This window comes from Ovis aries, chromosome 4 (genome assembly GCF_016772045.2).
Source record: "Ovis aries strain OAR_USU_Benz2616 breed Rambouillet chromosome 4, ARS-UI_Ramb_v3.0, whole genome shotgun sequence".
NCBI classification, from domain to species: domain Eukaryota; kingdom Metazoa; phylum Chordata; class Mammalia; order Artiodactyla; family Bovidae; genus Ovis; species Ovis aries.
Genome location: NC_056057.1, coordinates 92032491 through 92047967, shown reverse-complemented (window position 1 = coordinate 92047967; position 15477 = coordinate 92032491).

Sequence of the window (15477 nt, the reverse complement as noted above, 5' to 3'; positions counted from 1 at the left end):
AAAATTAGCCTGCAATGCAGGAAATCCAGGGTCATTCCCTGGGTCAGGAAAATCCCCTGGAGAAGAGAATGTCTACCCACTCCAGTACTCTTGCCTGGAGAATCCCATGGAGAGAGAAGCCTGGTGGGCTACAGTCCACAGGGTTACAACTGAGACATTTCAAATTACACACACACACACACAATTATGACTTTTCCAAAAAGACATCTAGATATGATTATTCATCCTGTGGTTTTATTATTTTATTCATAATTATATATATATATATTATAAAATCTGAATGTACCTTATTTACTTTTTCACAAGATGCACTTGACTATTCCAAGCCTATATTCTTATAAAAGTTGTTTAAAAATTGGAAGATGAAACAACATCACACAAGTCTTCAAATTTAGGAAACATCTTTTAAAAATATAACTTTTGACACTATTTAAAATTCTAAATTACATTTTAAGCAGAATTTTTAAAGCATATTTACTTTTTCTTAAATAGAAAATCAAAAATGAGAGAGAAATTTGACACGTCATTTCTTTCCTCCTTGTGTCATGCTTTTATTTGGAACTTTCATGTTTTTCTTCTTGGAGAGCTTAATTCTGCAGAGATCAAGCCTCCAGAAGTTTATTTAGGGAGAAATCTAAGCTACTTTGTAAACAATTTTCTGTGTGCATTGGGACTGCAAGCCTGAGTTGAGATTGTTCCACTGGCCAGTAAGAAATATTTCAAGCTAGAGATGACTCTTCTTTCTCTAGCCTTATGTCACTTTTGGGCCCCATCATATACTCCAAGGCAAATATTGAAGTTTATGGTTGTCTCTTTCTGTCACCTGGCAAGTGTGAAGAGTTAGGGTGTGTAGGGAAAGGTAAAGAATAAAGATTATAATTAAGAAGCTAAAAATCCAGGAAAATGTCTTTCTGGTGTCCTTATTCTAAAACATTTTTATTTTTCAAATGAGCTCAAGTAAAACCTTTGTACTTGACTTGGTATACGCACTGACCTCTAATTTATTTCAAATTAGAAATACCAGTTAGAAAAATGCACAATGCTATTTTTTAAAATTATCAATGATGTGCATATTAGTAGATGACATTTTATTTTTTTGAATAGCATTTTTGAGTGAGAAAGAAATCTACTGTTTCAGTGAGAGCTAGAATAGAGTAGTTGTAATAGGCACACATTTGAGACTTCTGATGTTCTGTCACCATCTTCAACCTTGATGTCTCCAGTGTTCTTCAATTGGACAGTTTATGTAAGTTCAGTTATAGCTTCCATAGTCTAATTTCCAAATTGCCATCTATATGACTGGTGAACACTAGTGACTGGGTTAAAACCAGCATTCCAATCAAGCTCAGGGATTACAAATGAAGAAATGTAAAGAATTATGGAATAACCAGGGAAGTTACTTACAGCATTCCTAACTTGAAAGTATGGAGTACTGGTTGTACTAGTAAGATCTATTATCGTTTACTATTTTAGAGTTTTTAGTATCTAAGTATGTTTGTGTGTTTTTTTTTTTGGGGGGGGGGAGGTCTTTTCCTATTTGGGTAACTGTAATACATATGGGTGAACTATTCTTTATTTAAGAACATTTCTCCTTGAACCAGAATTATATAATATGTTTGGGCATCCTTGACCTTGGTCTTCTAGGTTATAGCCTACAAGTATAAGGTCCAAAGGGGCCATAAGTTTAATAACTTAAACAATTAGTATTGAGATATTTTACATTTCTGAATGACAATGTGAATATGGAGAACATACAGGTAATATATCATTTATTATTGCTATCTATATACATGCAAAATAAAATATGTGGTTATCCTATAATTGAAACCAGTATTCTTTTAATGATGTAGTATAATAGTGTTTTGATAATAAAATTAATAATTTACAAATATCTTTTTATTATAAAACATAAATAGCAATAGCAGTTTATCATAATAGTTTTCTAAACAAAAACATAAAACAAAGTCTTTTAAAATGAAAAAAAATACCACAGTACATTATAATTTATAATTCTTTTTATTATTGAGACATTGTAAAGTTTGTATTATCAATTAAAGAGCACATATTCTTTTACTTCTGGAGCACTTGTAATTGTATAAAATTACTGTTTCTATTGACTTCCAAATGTGTTTTTTTATCAGTGATAATAATTTTTAACATAACACAGTCTACTTATTATGATCAAAATATATGACTTCTAAAGGCACCTTTATAATAAGGGTAGAGTGCATTAACTCTTTTATAAAGCAGTCTTAAACCCAAAGGACATTAAAGCCAATAGAAAGAAAGTAAAATTAAGGGCTAGATTAACTAGAAAAAAAGAACATAACTAATGTTTCCTAAATAGCAACTGTGACCATTCCACTGAGGCTGCATATCAAATAAGTGTTTTATTTTTCTTTTTAAATAGTCTGTTATTTATATCACTTCACATTCAATAATGGATTCAATAATGGATCTTACTGAATATATTTGTGATAGTTTCCTATAAAATCCTACAAATAATTTTTTCTACATAACAGCAAATATTCTACTACAGAACCATAAATACTCTGTTTTCATGAACTGTATATCTGACCTTGAAAATGAGGTTGTAATTCAAAGCTATTATATTTTAATATCCTGAAAGAATGCCATGAAAATATATAGTCTCTTGTTACTGCCTGTTGTTAAATTTGATAAGGCAGTCATGAAAATAAATGCTATATTGCATCACCAGAGCTTAAATGAATTTGCATGGGTCTAAAAAGAACCCTTCAGAAGCCAAAATGAAGTGCAATGAATTGCATGAGAAATCCAATTTGGTTTGGTTCTGATTTTCATTTGTTTTCATAGGAATGGGTGTTTGTGGTGCAATTTCTGGGCGTATTTCATCTGAGGCACTGCTTGTGTTTGTGTAGAATAAAAATTTATGTTACAATAGAAAGAAAGATTGTGGGTCACTGGGTCTCCACTGTGTTGAGAGTCATAAGGTGGTATTATGTCTACATGTGTGCCTGTTATGTGGATTTTTGAAAAAGACAACTACATGATTCCAAAGTTCTACTTATTTGATATACTATTAGGAAAATCTTATCATTTATGATACCACTTTATGCTATGTCCACTTTAAATAAATGTGGCTGTACAGAGATCTCAGTAGACTATAAAGATCTAAAGTCCTCGCTTCAAAAACCTTCAGAAAACATATCATGAAAGTGGTCAAAGTTATACCTCAGGCCTACCTCAGGATTAAAAGATACTATTAAAATATTCATCTGTCATGTACAGAGGTAAAATGCGTGATCCACATGTGAGTTACAAGTTATGAATCAGAAATATAACTAATGGTAAATTAAACACTAACATTAGAAAAGAATATTATTCTTTGATGAAGGTTCTGTTTTCTTCCCTAATTCCATCCTCACGCTTTCTGCTCCAGAGGTACTCATTATTTTCAATTGTTCCCTTATTTACTGTTGTGATTATCAGTTGTCACAATGCGCATATTCCTAAAGAATATTATGTTTTGTTTTCTGTCCTTAAAGCTTTACCTTTTCTAGAATGCTGTATGTGTGCATGCTCAGTTGCTTCAGTAGTGTCTGACTCTTTTCAACCCTATAGACTGTAGCCCGCCAGGCTCCTCTGTCCATGGGATTCTCCAGGCAAGTATATTTGAGTGGGTTGCCATGACCTCCTTCAGGGGATCTTCTCAACCCAGGGATCAAACCCGTCTCTTATGTCTCCTGCATTGGCAGGTGGGTTCTTTACCGCTAGTGCCACCTGGGAAGCTCAGAATGTGATATACGCTAACCATTTTTGGGCTGCCTTCTTTCACTTAACATGGTACATTTGATATTCATCAACATTACTGTTACAACATTAGTGCATTCTGTGCTCTTGCTGAGAAGTATTTCATCACTATATATCCATATGTTTATTTATCTATTCCTAAATAGAAGTATGGTGCTTCCATAATGTTTTGTGTAAAGAAAATTTTCTTCTCATTTGGGTAAAGACCTAAAGATGGAATTTCCAGGTCAGATGATAAGTGTGCATTTAACTTCACGAGAGACTGAGAAACCATTATGAGAGCAATTAACTACACCACTTTATCGTCCAATCACTGATGTATGTGAGTTCTAACTACTCTGCATACTCTCTAGCACTTGGTATGGTCACTTTACTTTTAAAGACATTCTAAAAGGTGTGTGGTTGTGTCTCCTGAATTTAATTGGTTACAATAAAATTTTAATTGGCTTCCTGAAAGAGATTGGGTAGTCTCACTGGGTAGTCCATATATGGAAATCTTACATTGATAGCCTTCATTTTAGTTTGGAAAGTTTGGTTAAATGCCATGCTAATCAGTAATCAAATTCTATGTTTAAGATTGTATTCCATCCCTCTTCTTACGTGCTGGTATGCATGTATCATACATAAAATGGTTGCAACATTAAAGAAGGGAAAAAAGAGTAGGACTTTCATAATAAACAATTCCTATAATTAGATTTTAAATATTTGGGAAGTTGTCAGATAGGGTATAGATTTTCTTTATATACATGACCCATATAACTTATTCAAAGAAGAATAGTTTTCCCTGACAATGAGGGAACAAACCTAAGGAACAAATCTTAGAAAAGACTTAATAGACACATAAAAAAAAACACCCATGAACAGTTTCTATTTCTATTTTTATGGACTTTAAATGGCAACTTACTCCAATAATCTTGACTGGAAAATCTCATGGACAGAGGAGCCTGGTTGTTACAGTCCATGGGGTTGCAAAAGAGTTGGACATGACTGAGCAACTGAACAACAAGAAGTTTCTATTTCTATTTTTATGCACTTTAAAAATAAGAACATTTTCATTTACATTAAAATCTATTAAGTTCTTCTATATGGGAGTGGATTATCAAAATTCCTGGTTGTACTAAAGGCTTGCATGTCTTGAGACAGATCTTAAAAACACAGCTCATTATAAATTCCCCAGAAGAGAATATGAAGAGCAAAACGTCTTAAAAATTATCTTATAAAGAACTTATTTAGCATCCATGGGAAAAAAATTTTATAGAAAATGCACTACAAATGCTATCAGTCACCTATTGAATTTTTAGCCTTGTATTTGTTTTGGAGAGAATATACATCAATAATGCAAGCATAATCCAAACCACTGTGCTTAAGTAATACACTTAAAGGATAAGCGTAAGCAAATTACATTCCAGTTGACCAGTTTTTGAAATATCTATGTATGGAGTGGCATACAAAGGTATTAGAACAAACATGGCAAAGGGATTGGGAAGTTAGGTTTTAAACAAGTGCTTATTGTAACATAGTAAGAGAATTAATACAAAAATCCTTTTACCAAAACTTGGCAAAAAAAAATTTACCACCCACTCCAACAAAAAAATCTGTATAGGTGATTTAAGACAAAGATCACACCTTTTGTTTCTAAAAAGTGCCAGTGTATGTATCTATGTATCTACATGTAGTTTTGTTTTTAGCTGATTGCTTGAAGTAGTCTCTAAAATTTTTCTTAAAAGAGTTATTATACAGGTGTATTCATAATTTTTATACTCAATTCTATTCCAATTAGTGCAACTGTGAATGGGATAGCAGAGGGAGGTGGTTCATCCTCCTATTATATGGGACTTGTGCTAAGAGGCAGGCATTTTGACTTGCTGTTTTGTTAAACTGTGTAAATCATCTAATCTCTGAACCTCAGTCTCTTTCGCAAAAATGTAGAGAGAATGGGCTATATCTGTGTTTCTCTGGTATCAGTTATTCACATACCACCAGATATTTACCATACCAAGTCACATTCACATTCAAGACTTTCATCATATCTTCTGCTGTTTTTGCTGTTGTTTAATGAATATTATTTTGTCAACTTCAGTTCAGTTGCTCAGCTGTGTCCGACTCTTTGCAACCCCATGGATGGCAGCACACCAGGCTTCCCTGACCATCACCAACTCCCAGAGTTTTGTCAACTTAGTGTTTCTAAGACTTACATTTTAACTTAATTTTCATCCCAAATAGTAGTAACCATGAAACCATATGTATGAAATTTGACATATTTTTTTCTGGTTTGCTTAAATTCTGATTGAATAAACACATTTTGCTTATACAAAATGTACTTGCCTATGAACAAACTAAAATAATCTGCCATAGCACCAATAACAGAGCATGAAATTTGTTTTCAACACTAGTATCTTTTCAACCCTTGTTAAAACCTAATTAATATGACAATATATTTAAGATATAATTATCTAGTCTGTTATTTTAAGGAATAAGTTGTTTTTATGAGCTCAAATAAGAATCAAAATAAAAAAATTATGTTTAGGTAAATTTTTCATTTTTTATACTCATGTGAAATTACATGTGTGTAATAAAACTTATTAAACACATTTTTTACAAACTGAAAAGATGCTTACATGAGTGCAGAGTCATTTTCCAAAGTAAAGAATGGTTTATAGGGTAACATTATATTGCTACTTCAGTTTATTATGACAAAACTTAGACATATACCTGCAGAACAAAAGAATCCCAATTTTTATTAATTTTATTATAGATGCTTCATATTTTGTGCATATTCAAAATCATTATTATATGTATTTGAATTATTAATATATATTTCTGAATATGGTCATGAGCTATTTTACTTAATACCTAGTTTTAATTTCTTTTACTTAGAATGCAATACTCTTTTGTAAAGCTCATACTTTAATGAGAACTTCAAACTTTGTGAAATCTTACATAATCATTTTTTTCCAAATTGCCACATAAAATCTAAAACAAGGGGAAAAAAGATCATGAAAATCATTCAGACATCCCTGGAAGACCTGATTTTAATGCCTTAATAAACAGTGGGGTATAACATAGCAACCTTCAAATTTTACTTAGCACCACACTTCTAGTAACATTGCTCCATTTGACCCTATAAAAATGCTGTTAATGGTTCTGTTTACTAGAATTTATTGCTACCAAGATGGAAAGCCATAATGCTATGAAACTAGTAATACAGCAATATGCAACCTCAAACCCTATAATGTGGCTATATTTTGAAATCATTAAAATGCTGATGAGGATTAAGTTAAAGACTGATTTTGTGATTGCTTTAAGATATTCAGTAGTTCTTAAAATATATGTCTGGGTGATTGTGTATAAATAACTTGCATATTAGTGTCTTTTAAAACTGCTCTCCTGGGAAGGGTGTTTTCTTTGTTGGTGATTTTCCAGTTATTTTTAAAGTATTCTGTTATTCATCAAGTCATCAAATAAATTTCTGGTTTTCACTATTGTGATTATAAATATATAGCCTTCTACATTTTTTTTTCACAGATTTTCAGGTGCTACTTTTATGAGATCCATAAAATGTTTTGAACTGAGTAATATGCCTCTTTATAACCTTAGGCATATATCATGTATCTGGCTTCCGATTACTGTGGGACATTTCAAATTACTGAAATTTATTGTTCTAGGCAGATTTCTTTAATGGTGTATATTCAGATCAATACATTAACACATGTTTGATATGTGTATAATCTCTTTGATAGATAAAATTTTTGATTTGCATTAACTGATCATATCATGATGTGAATTAAAACATCTTTATTTCCCTGAACATGTTCATTATCCATAGGTCAAGGTACAAGCATCATCTATTGATAATTAACAGAAACTGTATCATATTTGATACAATATGATATGATATTGATATGATCCATTGAATCATATTAAAATCTATAAAATTTCAGAAGAGAATTTATTTTTCAGGATAACTATTTCACATACACCGCACTCAATAACCACCCTCTATCTATTTGAAAAGGTTGAGACTTTATCTACTTCTGCTTCCTGCCTGTACTTAGCTCACTGCACATTAGTGGCGCTAAATGGACAAAAGAGGGCCCTTCACAGACCACTTACCTCACCTCTATTGCTCTATGCGCATTGATCCATATAAGCTGTATTTTTACAAAATGTTATGGAGAGGTTTATTGCTTGATTTTCCTTACACTAGTTAGAATTGATTCTTTCATTCTGGGGGCATCTTGACATTATATTTCTCTTTCTGCTCTAAATTGTCTCACCACACCCATGCCTTCAACTGCTATCTATATGAACCAAGGGCTTTCAAAAATAAACGTTCTTTTCCGACAGCACTTAAGCTACAGACTCTCTATTCCACAGTTCTCCTGTGGAACACCTTAAACTTAGTGTTTTTCTAAACCCATGACCTTTTTGCCTCAGCCTAATCTACTCCTGCCCCCAGTTCCCTTTCTGTATTAATGGTATCTTGTCGTCCTTGAATCCTTTCTCTTTTCTGAACTAATGCAAAAGTCTTCCAGCTGGCTTCTCTGGTTTATCTTGCATCCTTCCGTTCCTTTACCCATTCTACAATTGGAATGTGATCTATCTGAAACACAAATCTACTAATCACTACTTCAGGAAAATGACGTTTTCAGACATCCATGGATTAATCCAACCTGAATGAAAATGCAGAAAAGTTTCCATATTGCATGGGTAGAGGGGCAATCCTTTACACTCCTTTCTCCATTTTCTCTTACCAGCTCCCTCTGCTTTTGACAAGTCATGGAGAGACATTGGTGGGGGAGAGGGGCAAGAATTAGGGGTAGGTCAGGAGAAGAGAAGTCAGGAAAAAAGTCAGGAGAGAAATAAGTCCTCCTTGTCTTTAAAAATGGCTGCAACACCTTTGTGGGGCCAGTTGCCAGTGGGATAGCCCTGACTTTGCTGTGGCAGGGGTCCCTCCTCTCCTTACACGACCTCCAGCCCTGCAGTGGCAGTGATTTCTTTCAATGGCTAGTCTCTGAACTACCTCCCATTCGTTTTCTGCCCTCTCCTTTCCTCAGTCACCTTTTGAATGAATTTGTTATCTGTCTATTTAACTAATGGAAATGAATGCCCTTTTCATGGACTGAAAGCTGCTTGATAAATCTTTTAGTCATTTTTCAAACATATCTCAGTAGTTAAAAGAAAATGTTTGGAGTTTTGGGAGCCAGAAGCACCTCATCTTTATAGTTGCTGGTGATCTTGGACAAAAGAGACTCTCTGAGTCTATTTTTCTTCATCTCAATGTCTGAGTTATAATATCTGCCTCACAAGCTGGTATGAGATTTCAAATAGATAATTTAAGAATATGCCTTCAGCACAGTACCTGGCCCCTGGCAAGCACTCACCACCTGTCAGTTGTTGCTTCATGAGGGCAAAAAAGGAACCAGTAATATTTAGCACTAAAGTCCTAGTGCATACATATAATAAACACTCAATAAACAGTTGTTCAATGAATCATCAACCTCTGTATTTAAAAGAAGCCTCTGTCCCTCCATCCTCAATGACTGAGGCCACCGTGTCTCCTACCTGAAGGGGTACAATGACTCCTCTACTGTTTTTCCCACTCCCCATCTTAGAGTCCCCTTCCAACAATTAGAATACTCTTTCCAGTCAACATATACCCGCATGACTTCTCAGCAAAACTTATGTTCCACTTATTCTTCCAAATCCTTATTCTAGTGTTAGGCTCACATCTTTTCTATTTTCTTCCCCGCTTTATGCTTTACTTGCAATCTCCCATGTGAACTGTAGATCCTTTTACTATTATTTTATTTGCATTGTACAAGTTTATAATATGTGTACACCTAGACACATACGCACACAGATTTCATATTGTAAAACTTCTTTAGTGCCTTAACATTGGAAGGTTTATACAGATTTTGTATGTGTGTGTGAGTGTCGCTCAGGCGTATCCGACTCTTGGTGACCCTGTAGCCTGCAAGATTCCTCTGTCCACGGAATTCTCCAGGTCAGAATACCGGAGTGGGTAGTCATGCCCTTTTCGAGGGGATCTTCCCAATTCAGGGACTGAACCCAGGTCCTCCACATTGCAGTCAGATTCTTTACTGTCTGAGCCACCAGGGGAGTCCCAGTTTTTAATTAGATATGTCTCATTAATTTTACTAATAGGTGGTTCAACTGGTAAAGAATCCACCTGCAATGAGGGAGATCTGAGTTTGATCCCTGGGTTGGGAAGATCCGCTGGAGACGGGAAAGGCTACCCACTCCAGTATTCTGGCCTGGAGAATTCCATGGATTATCCACGGGGTCGCAAAGAGTCAGACACAACGGAACAGCTTTCACTTTCAATTAATTTCAATAATAGTTTATTGAGTAATAATTAGGTAGCTTTACATAACAATAGCTGCAAAGGATGTCAAAAGTCATAACTTAAGAAAGGTTTCCAAAGTCAAATTATTATTATTATTTTTAACGCTCTGGGGATTAATATAATTAAACAGTTTTTTTTTTTTTTTTGCTGAAAATCTTCTCAGAGTGGTGAATGTGCTACTATGCTTTGTGAATTTCCAAAGGAGACATAATGTAGTGCTTCCTATTTTATTTTATCATGGAAACCTGCTCTTTTTCTCCAGGAGCATCTGAAGTGACTGTACTTCCTTCAAACACTATTTGGAAAATAGAGACACAGACTTCTGGTCAGTTCTTCAAAGAGAGGTGAGATCCTGAGAGTGAATTACTTAAATAACTGATTTACATGCTCATGTGTTGTCTGGGCATTCCAAAATACAGCTTATCTTTCCTGGATAGACCGATATTTTAACTTGTGATTAGAGATTTGGCTTTGATTTTATTTTAGACATATCTTAACTACTAGTATAAGAAGCACAAGCTGGAATCAAGATTGCCAGTAGAAATATCAATCACCTCAGATATGCAGATGACACCACCCTTATGGCTGAAAGTGAAGAGGAATTAAAAAGCCTCTTGATGAAAGTGAAAGAGGAAAGCGAAAAAGTTGGCTTAAACCTCAACATTCAGAAAACGAAGATCATGGCATCTGGTCCTATCACTTCATGGCAAATAGATGGGAAAACAGTGGAAACAGTGTCAGACTTTATTTTGGGGGGCTCCAAAATCACTGCAGATGGTGATTGCAGCAATGAAATTAAAAGATGCTTACTCCTTGGAAGGAAAGTTATGACCAATCTAGATAGCATATTCAAAAGCAGAGACATTACTTTGCCAACAAAGGTCAGTCTAGTCAAGGCTATGGTTTTTCCAGTAGTCAAGTATGGATGTGAGAGTTGGACTGTGAAGAAATCTGAGCACTGAAGAACTGATACTTTTGAACTGTGGTGTTGGACTGCAAGGAAATCCAACCAGTCCATTCTAAAGGAAATCAGTCCTGGTTTTTCATTGGAAGGACTGATGCTAAAGCTGCAACTCCAATACTTTGGCCACCTGATGCAAAGAGTTGACTCATTGAAAAAGATTCTGATGATGGGAGGGATTGAAGGGCAGGAGGAGAGTGGGATGACAGAGGATGAGATGGCTGGATGGCATCACCAACTCAGTGGACATGAGTTTGGGTGAACTCCAGGAGTTGGTGATGGACAGGGAGGCCTGGCGTGTTGCAATTCATGGGGTCACAAAGAGTCAGACACGACTCAGTGACTGAACTGAACTGAACTGAACCACTAGTATTAATTCGGCGCTGTTCCCAATACATATATTAGGAAACAAATTAATGTATACTGATTATATAAATATAAAATGCTCATGATTATAAAGAGACTAGTAATAGTCATGGTGATGAATAAGAAGAGGATGCTATCTTTAATTTAGTTCACATATACTGCTATATGTGAGTATACTGCTATATAGGAGTATTACATATGTTATTTAATTTTCTAAACCACTGCCCCCTTGGCATAGGTTTATTTTCTCAACCTACATATATAAAAATCAAGCATCAATATGCTTAAGTGACTCAAAGTTACATGTACAGCTGCAAGGTTTCATGGGCAATATGACTGATTCTATAATTCCGGAGTATTTTGGCTGATATTTAGTCATTATTCAGTATATGAATAAAGAGAAGGAACACATATAGAGAAGTTCCCAATTATCTGAAAGTAGACAGTTCCTATGAAACCTATTTATAAACTGACATGGCTTTAAAGCAAAGAAGCAATTAGCTTAGCATACATCTTGGTGAAAATGTTGGTCTTTCAGGTGTGTCCAGCTCTTGCAACCCCATGGACTATAGCTCACCAGGCTCCTCCAACCATGGATTTCTCCAGGCAAGAAAACTAGAGTCAGCACACACTTCCTTCTCCAGGGGATCTTCCACACCCAGGGATAGAACCTAGGTCTCCTGCATTACAGGCAGATTCTTTATCATTTGAGCTACCAGGGAAGCTCACACATCTTAGTAACAGCGTACAAAATAAACTGAGGAAAAGCATAGCCTCCTGCAGACACAGTTCAAATCTCTGAAGGCTGTGCTGAGATGCTGAGTGTGATTCCTGAGGAAGGACCCTGGCAGCACCACTCTGGCTGCATGGGTGCATGCTGCATCTATAAGGCTCCCTGCAGAAACAAACACTCAACACTCTTTTTTTTTTTTTTTTGCCATTGTGTGTGTGTGTGCGCGTGTGTGGGTGTGAAAGTGAAAATGCTCCTTGGATTTCTTTCAGTCAGTGAACACAGGTACTAATGTATGTCTCACATAAAAGCAAAGCAGCATAAAATGAGCATACCTATAGTCTCAAGTTATTTATTAGCATAATGGACTCATGCAAAGTTGCCAAATTGGCTTATTAAAGAATTTACAAACTTCATTAATGAGAGTGGAGACTAAGTCCTAGAAAATTGAAATGACTGAATTACTCAAATTTTGACTGATATCTTGAAAATGGTCATTCACATATTTTCTATAACCCCTCTTCAAAAGGTAAGCTACTTTTAAAACAACTTGTGTCAGGAATTTTGTACCTGTGAAACTCAGGTTTGAAAAAGCCAAACCCCAAGAACAGAGTTTATTACAGGTTCTATAAACTGTAGGGAAACGCGTTTTGAGAGAAATAGGAGGAAGGGAAAGGCACTTCACCTGGTCTGCTGAGAGAAATGAAATGAAACACATCATTATACTTTAGAAAAATCAGGCACTAGGAACTCAGGTATATTAGTTATATGATATATCTCAGACAATGGAACCTGAAGCACTAGGGTTTCCTGCCTCCATAAATATTCCTTTATCCAAAATTAAAGGAGTACACTGCCATGGGATGTCAAGAAATCACTGTGGCCCAGAATGTTGGAGATATCAGTGAGGGAAATCTGACTCATTTCAGCAGTGATCTTCAACCTTTAGAAGGTCATTTGCATTGTATATATGGATTGGATGATATTTATGGGCTGAGGTTCATATTTCTGTTTCCATTTTTATGTGAATGGAAGCCATAAGTGGCTCATTATTTCTAGCAGCATTGGCTTGTTTGTTCTAAGATTAATTTAAAAATCCCATATATATCCAACTGTTGTCCTAATATCTATGTGTGTAAGAAAAATTATCATTGGGAATTAGCAGTTCTTATTTGTATTTAAACCCACTTTCACTGGATATTTCTTTAAATTATTTTCTATTAGAACTTTTTCAATTTTGTGTTAGAGTACTCCATTTTTTAGGAATAATTTACCTAGTATAAATACTCATAATTAAATATTTCATTGTGCTTCTCTTTTTTCAAATTTTAATAAGTACAGATCACTGTGTGTATAGTACAGTAATTTAACTTTGAAATTTAAACAGAAACTATAAATATCAATTATATGCTATCTTAATGTGACAGGCATCTCATAGGCACCAGTTTATTAGTTACTATTATTGATTAGTAAATTTGTTGTTGTTGTTCAGTTGCTCAGTTGTGTCCGACTCTTTGCGAGCCCATTCTCTTCAGATGCCAGGCTTTCCTGTCCTTCACTGTCTCCTGGAATTTGCTCAAACCCATGTCCATTGAGTTGATGACATCCACCCATCTCATCCTCTGTCACCCCCTTCTCCTTTTGCCCTCAGTTTTTCCCAGGATCAGAGTCTTTTCCAAATGAGTTTATTTTTTCACATAAAGTGGTCAAAGGATTGGAACTTCCTACATAAAACTTATTCAGTTCAGTTCAGTTCAGTTCAGTGGCTCAGTCGTGTCCAACTCTTTGCAACCCCATAAATCACAGCACGCCAGGCCTCCCTAACCATCACCAAGTCCCAGAGTTCCCTCAGACTCACATCCATCAAGTCAGTGATGCCATCCAGCCATCTCATCCTCTGTCGTCCCCTTCTCCTCCTGCCCCCAATCCCTCCCAGCATCAGAGTATTTTCCAATGAGTCAACTCTTCGCATGAGGTGGCAGTTTATTATCTAACCATTATTTATCACTTGTTCCTTACTGTCCCTAAGGAAAATGTCCTTTAATTTTATATACATGTACAATAATTAACTATAATTTCAATAAATTCTTTAGTTTCTACTGCTGTCATTTATGCTAAAGGCACTATAGCAATATAAAGAATATATTTCTAGAGAGATGTCTATTCACTAGAAATAAACGGGAGAAGAGCACAACAACATACATTTGAAATGAGAAAAGGCTTTATATTCAGTAAAAACAACAACAACAAAAACCTCTAAAGAGGGTTGAACCAAATACACAGCTGAAGAACATTTCATAAACATCAAAAAGCATACAGAAGAAAATTACATGCTGGGATACAGAGTCAGAGAACAATAGTTCAAATTCCAAATCCACTGTTTACTTGCTCTGTAATTTTGGCAACTTTTTTAAATTTTTCTGGGCCTGAGATTCCACATCTGTATAAGAATCTTCCTTATAAAGTTGTGATGAAAATTAAAAGAGTTAACCCAGGAAAAATGCTTTAAAGAATACCTAATAAAAGTAAAATTCTATTTTAGTTCTTAGGATTAAAGATCACTACTTTCCTTCTAGAATGTATCTTAATTTTAGTCCTTCCTCCCTCCTTTTTCCCTGACTTCTTTCCTTCTCGGTTTCTCTCTCTTCATCTTTTATCTACGATGACGTTTTGTAGTTTGTTTTTGTTCACCCTGCTTATATAAAGTTTATGCACATTCTTTAAAAAATCCTCTTGCCAAAAAAACAGTTTTAGATTATTTTTAGTAAATGCATTTTAATTACAGATGAATTTAATTTATTCAGCTCCTCCTCCTATTCCAATACTGGACATTACCTTTTCCTCTTAATTTCTAATTACTTTAAACACTGCTTCAATAAGTGTCTTTGTAAATGAATCGTGGATACTTTCTGTATCAAAATTCTGATGGGGAATTACCAGTTCAAATGCAGTTTTAAAATTTGAGTTTATCATGTAAAATACAAAATTGTCTTCCTGAAATGTTGATCTGCACATCTGCTGATAGTGTATATGTATCCTGAAGTGATGTGAAAAGTTACTCAGTCGTATCCAACTCTTTGTGACCCCATGGATATTCAGACCAGGTGATTCTCCAGGCCAGAATACTGGAGTGGGTAGTTATTCCCTTCTCCAGGGACTCTTTCCAACCCAGGGATCGAACCCAGGTCTCCCACGTTGCAGACAGATTCTTTACCAGCTGAGCCACTAGGGAAGCCCAAGAATACTGGAGTGGTAGCC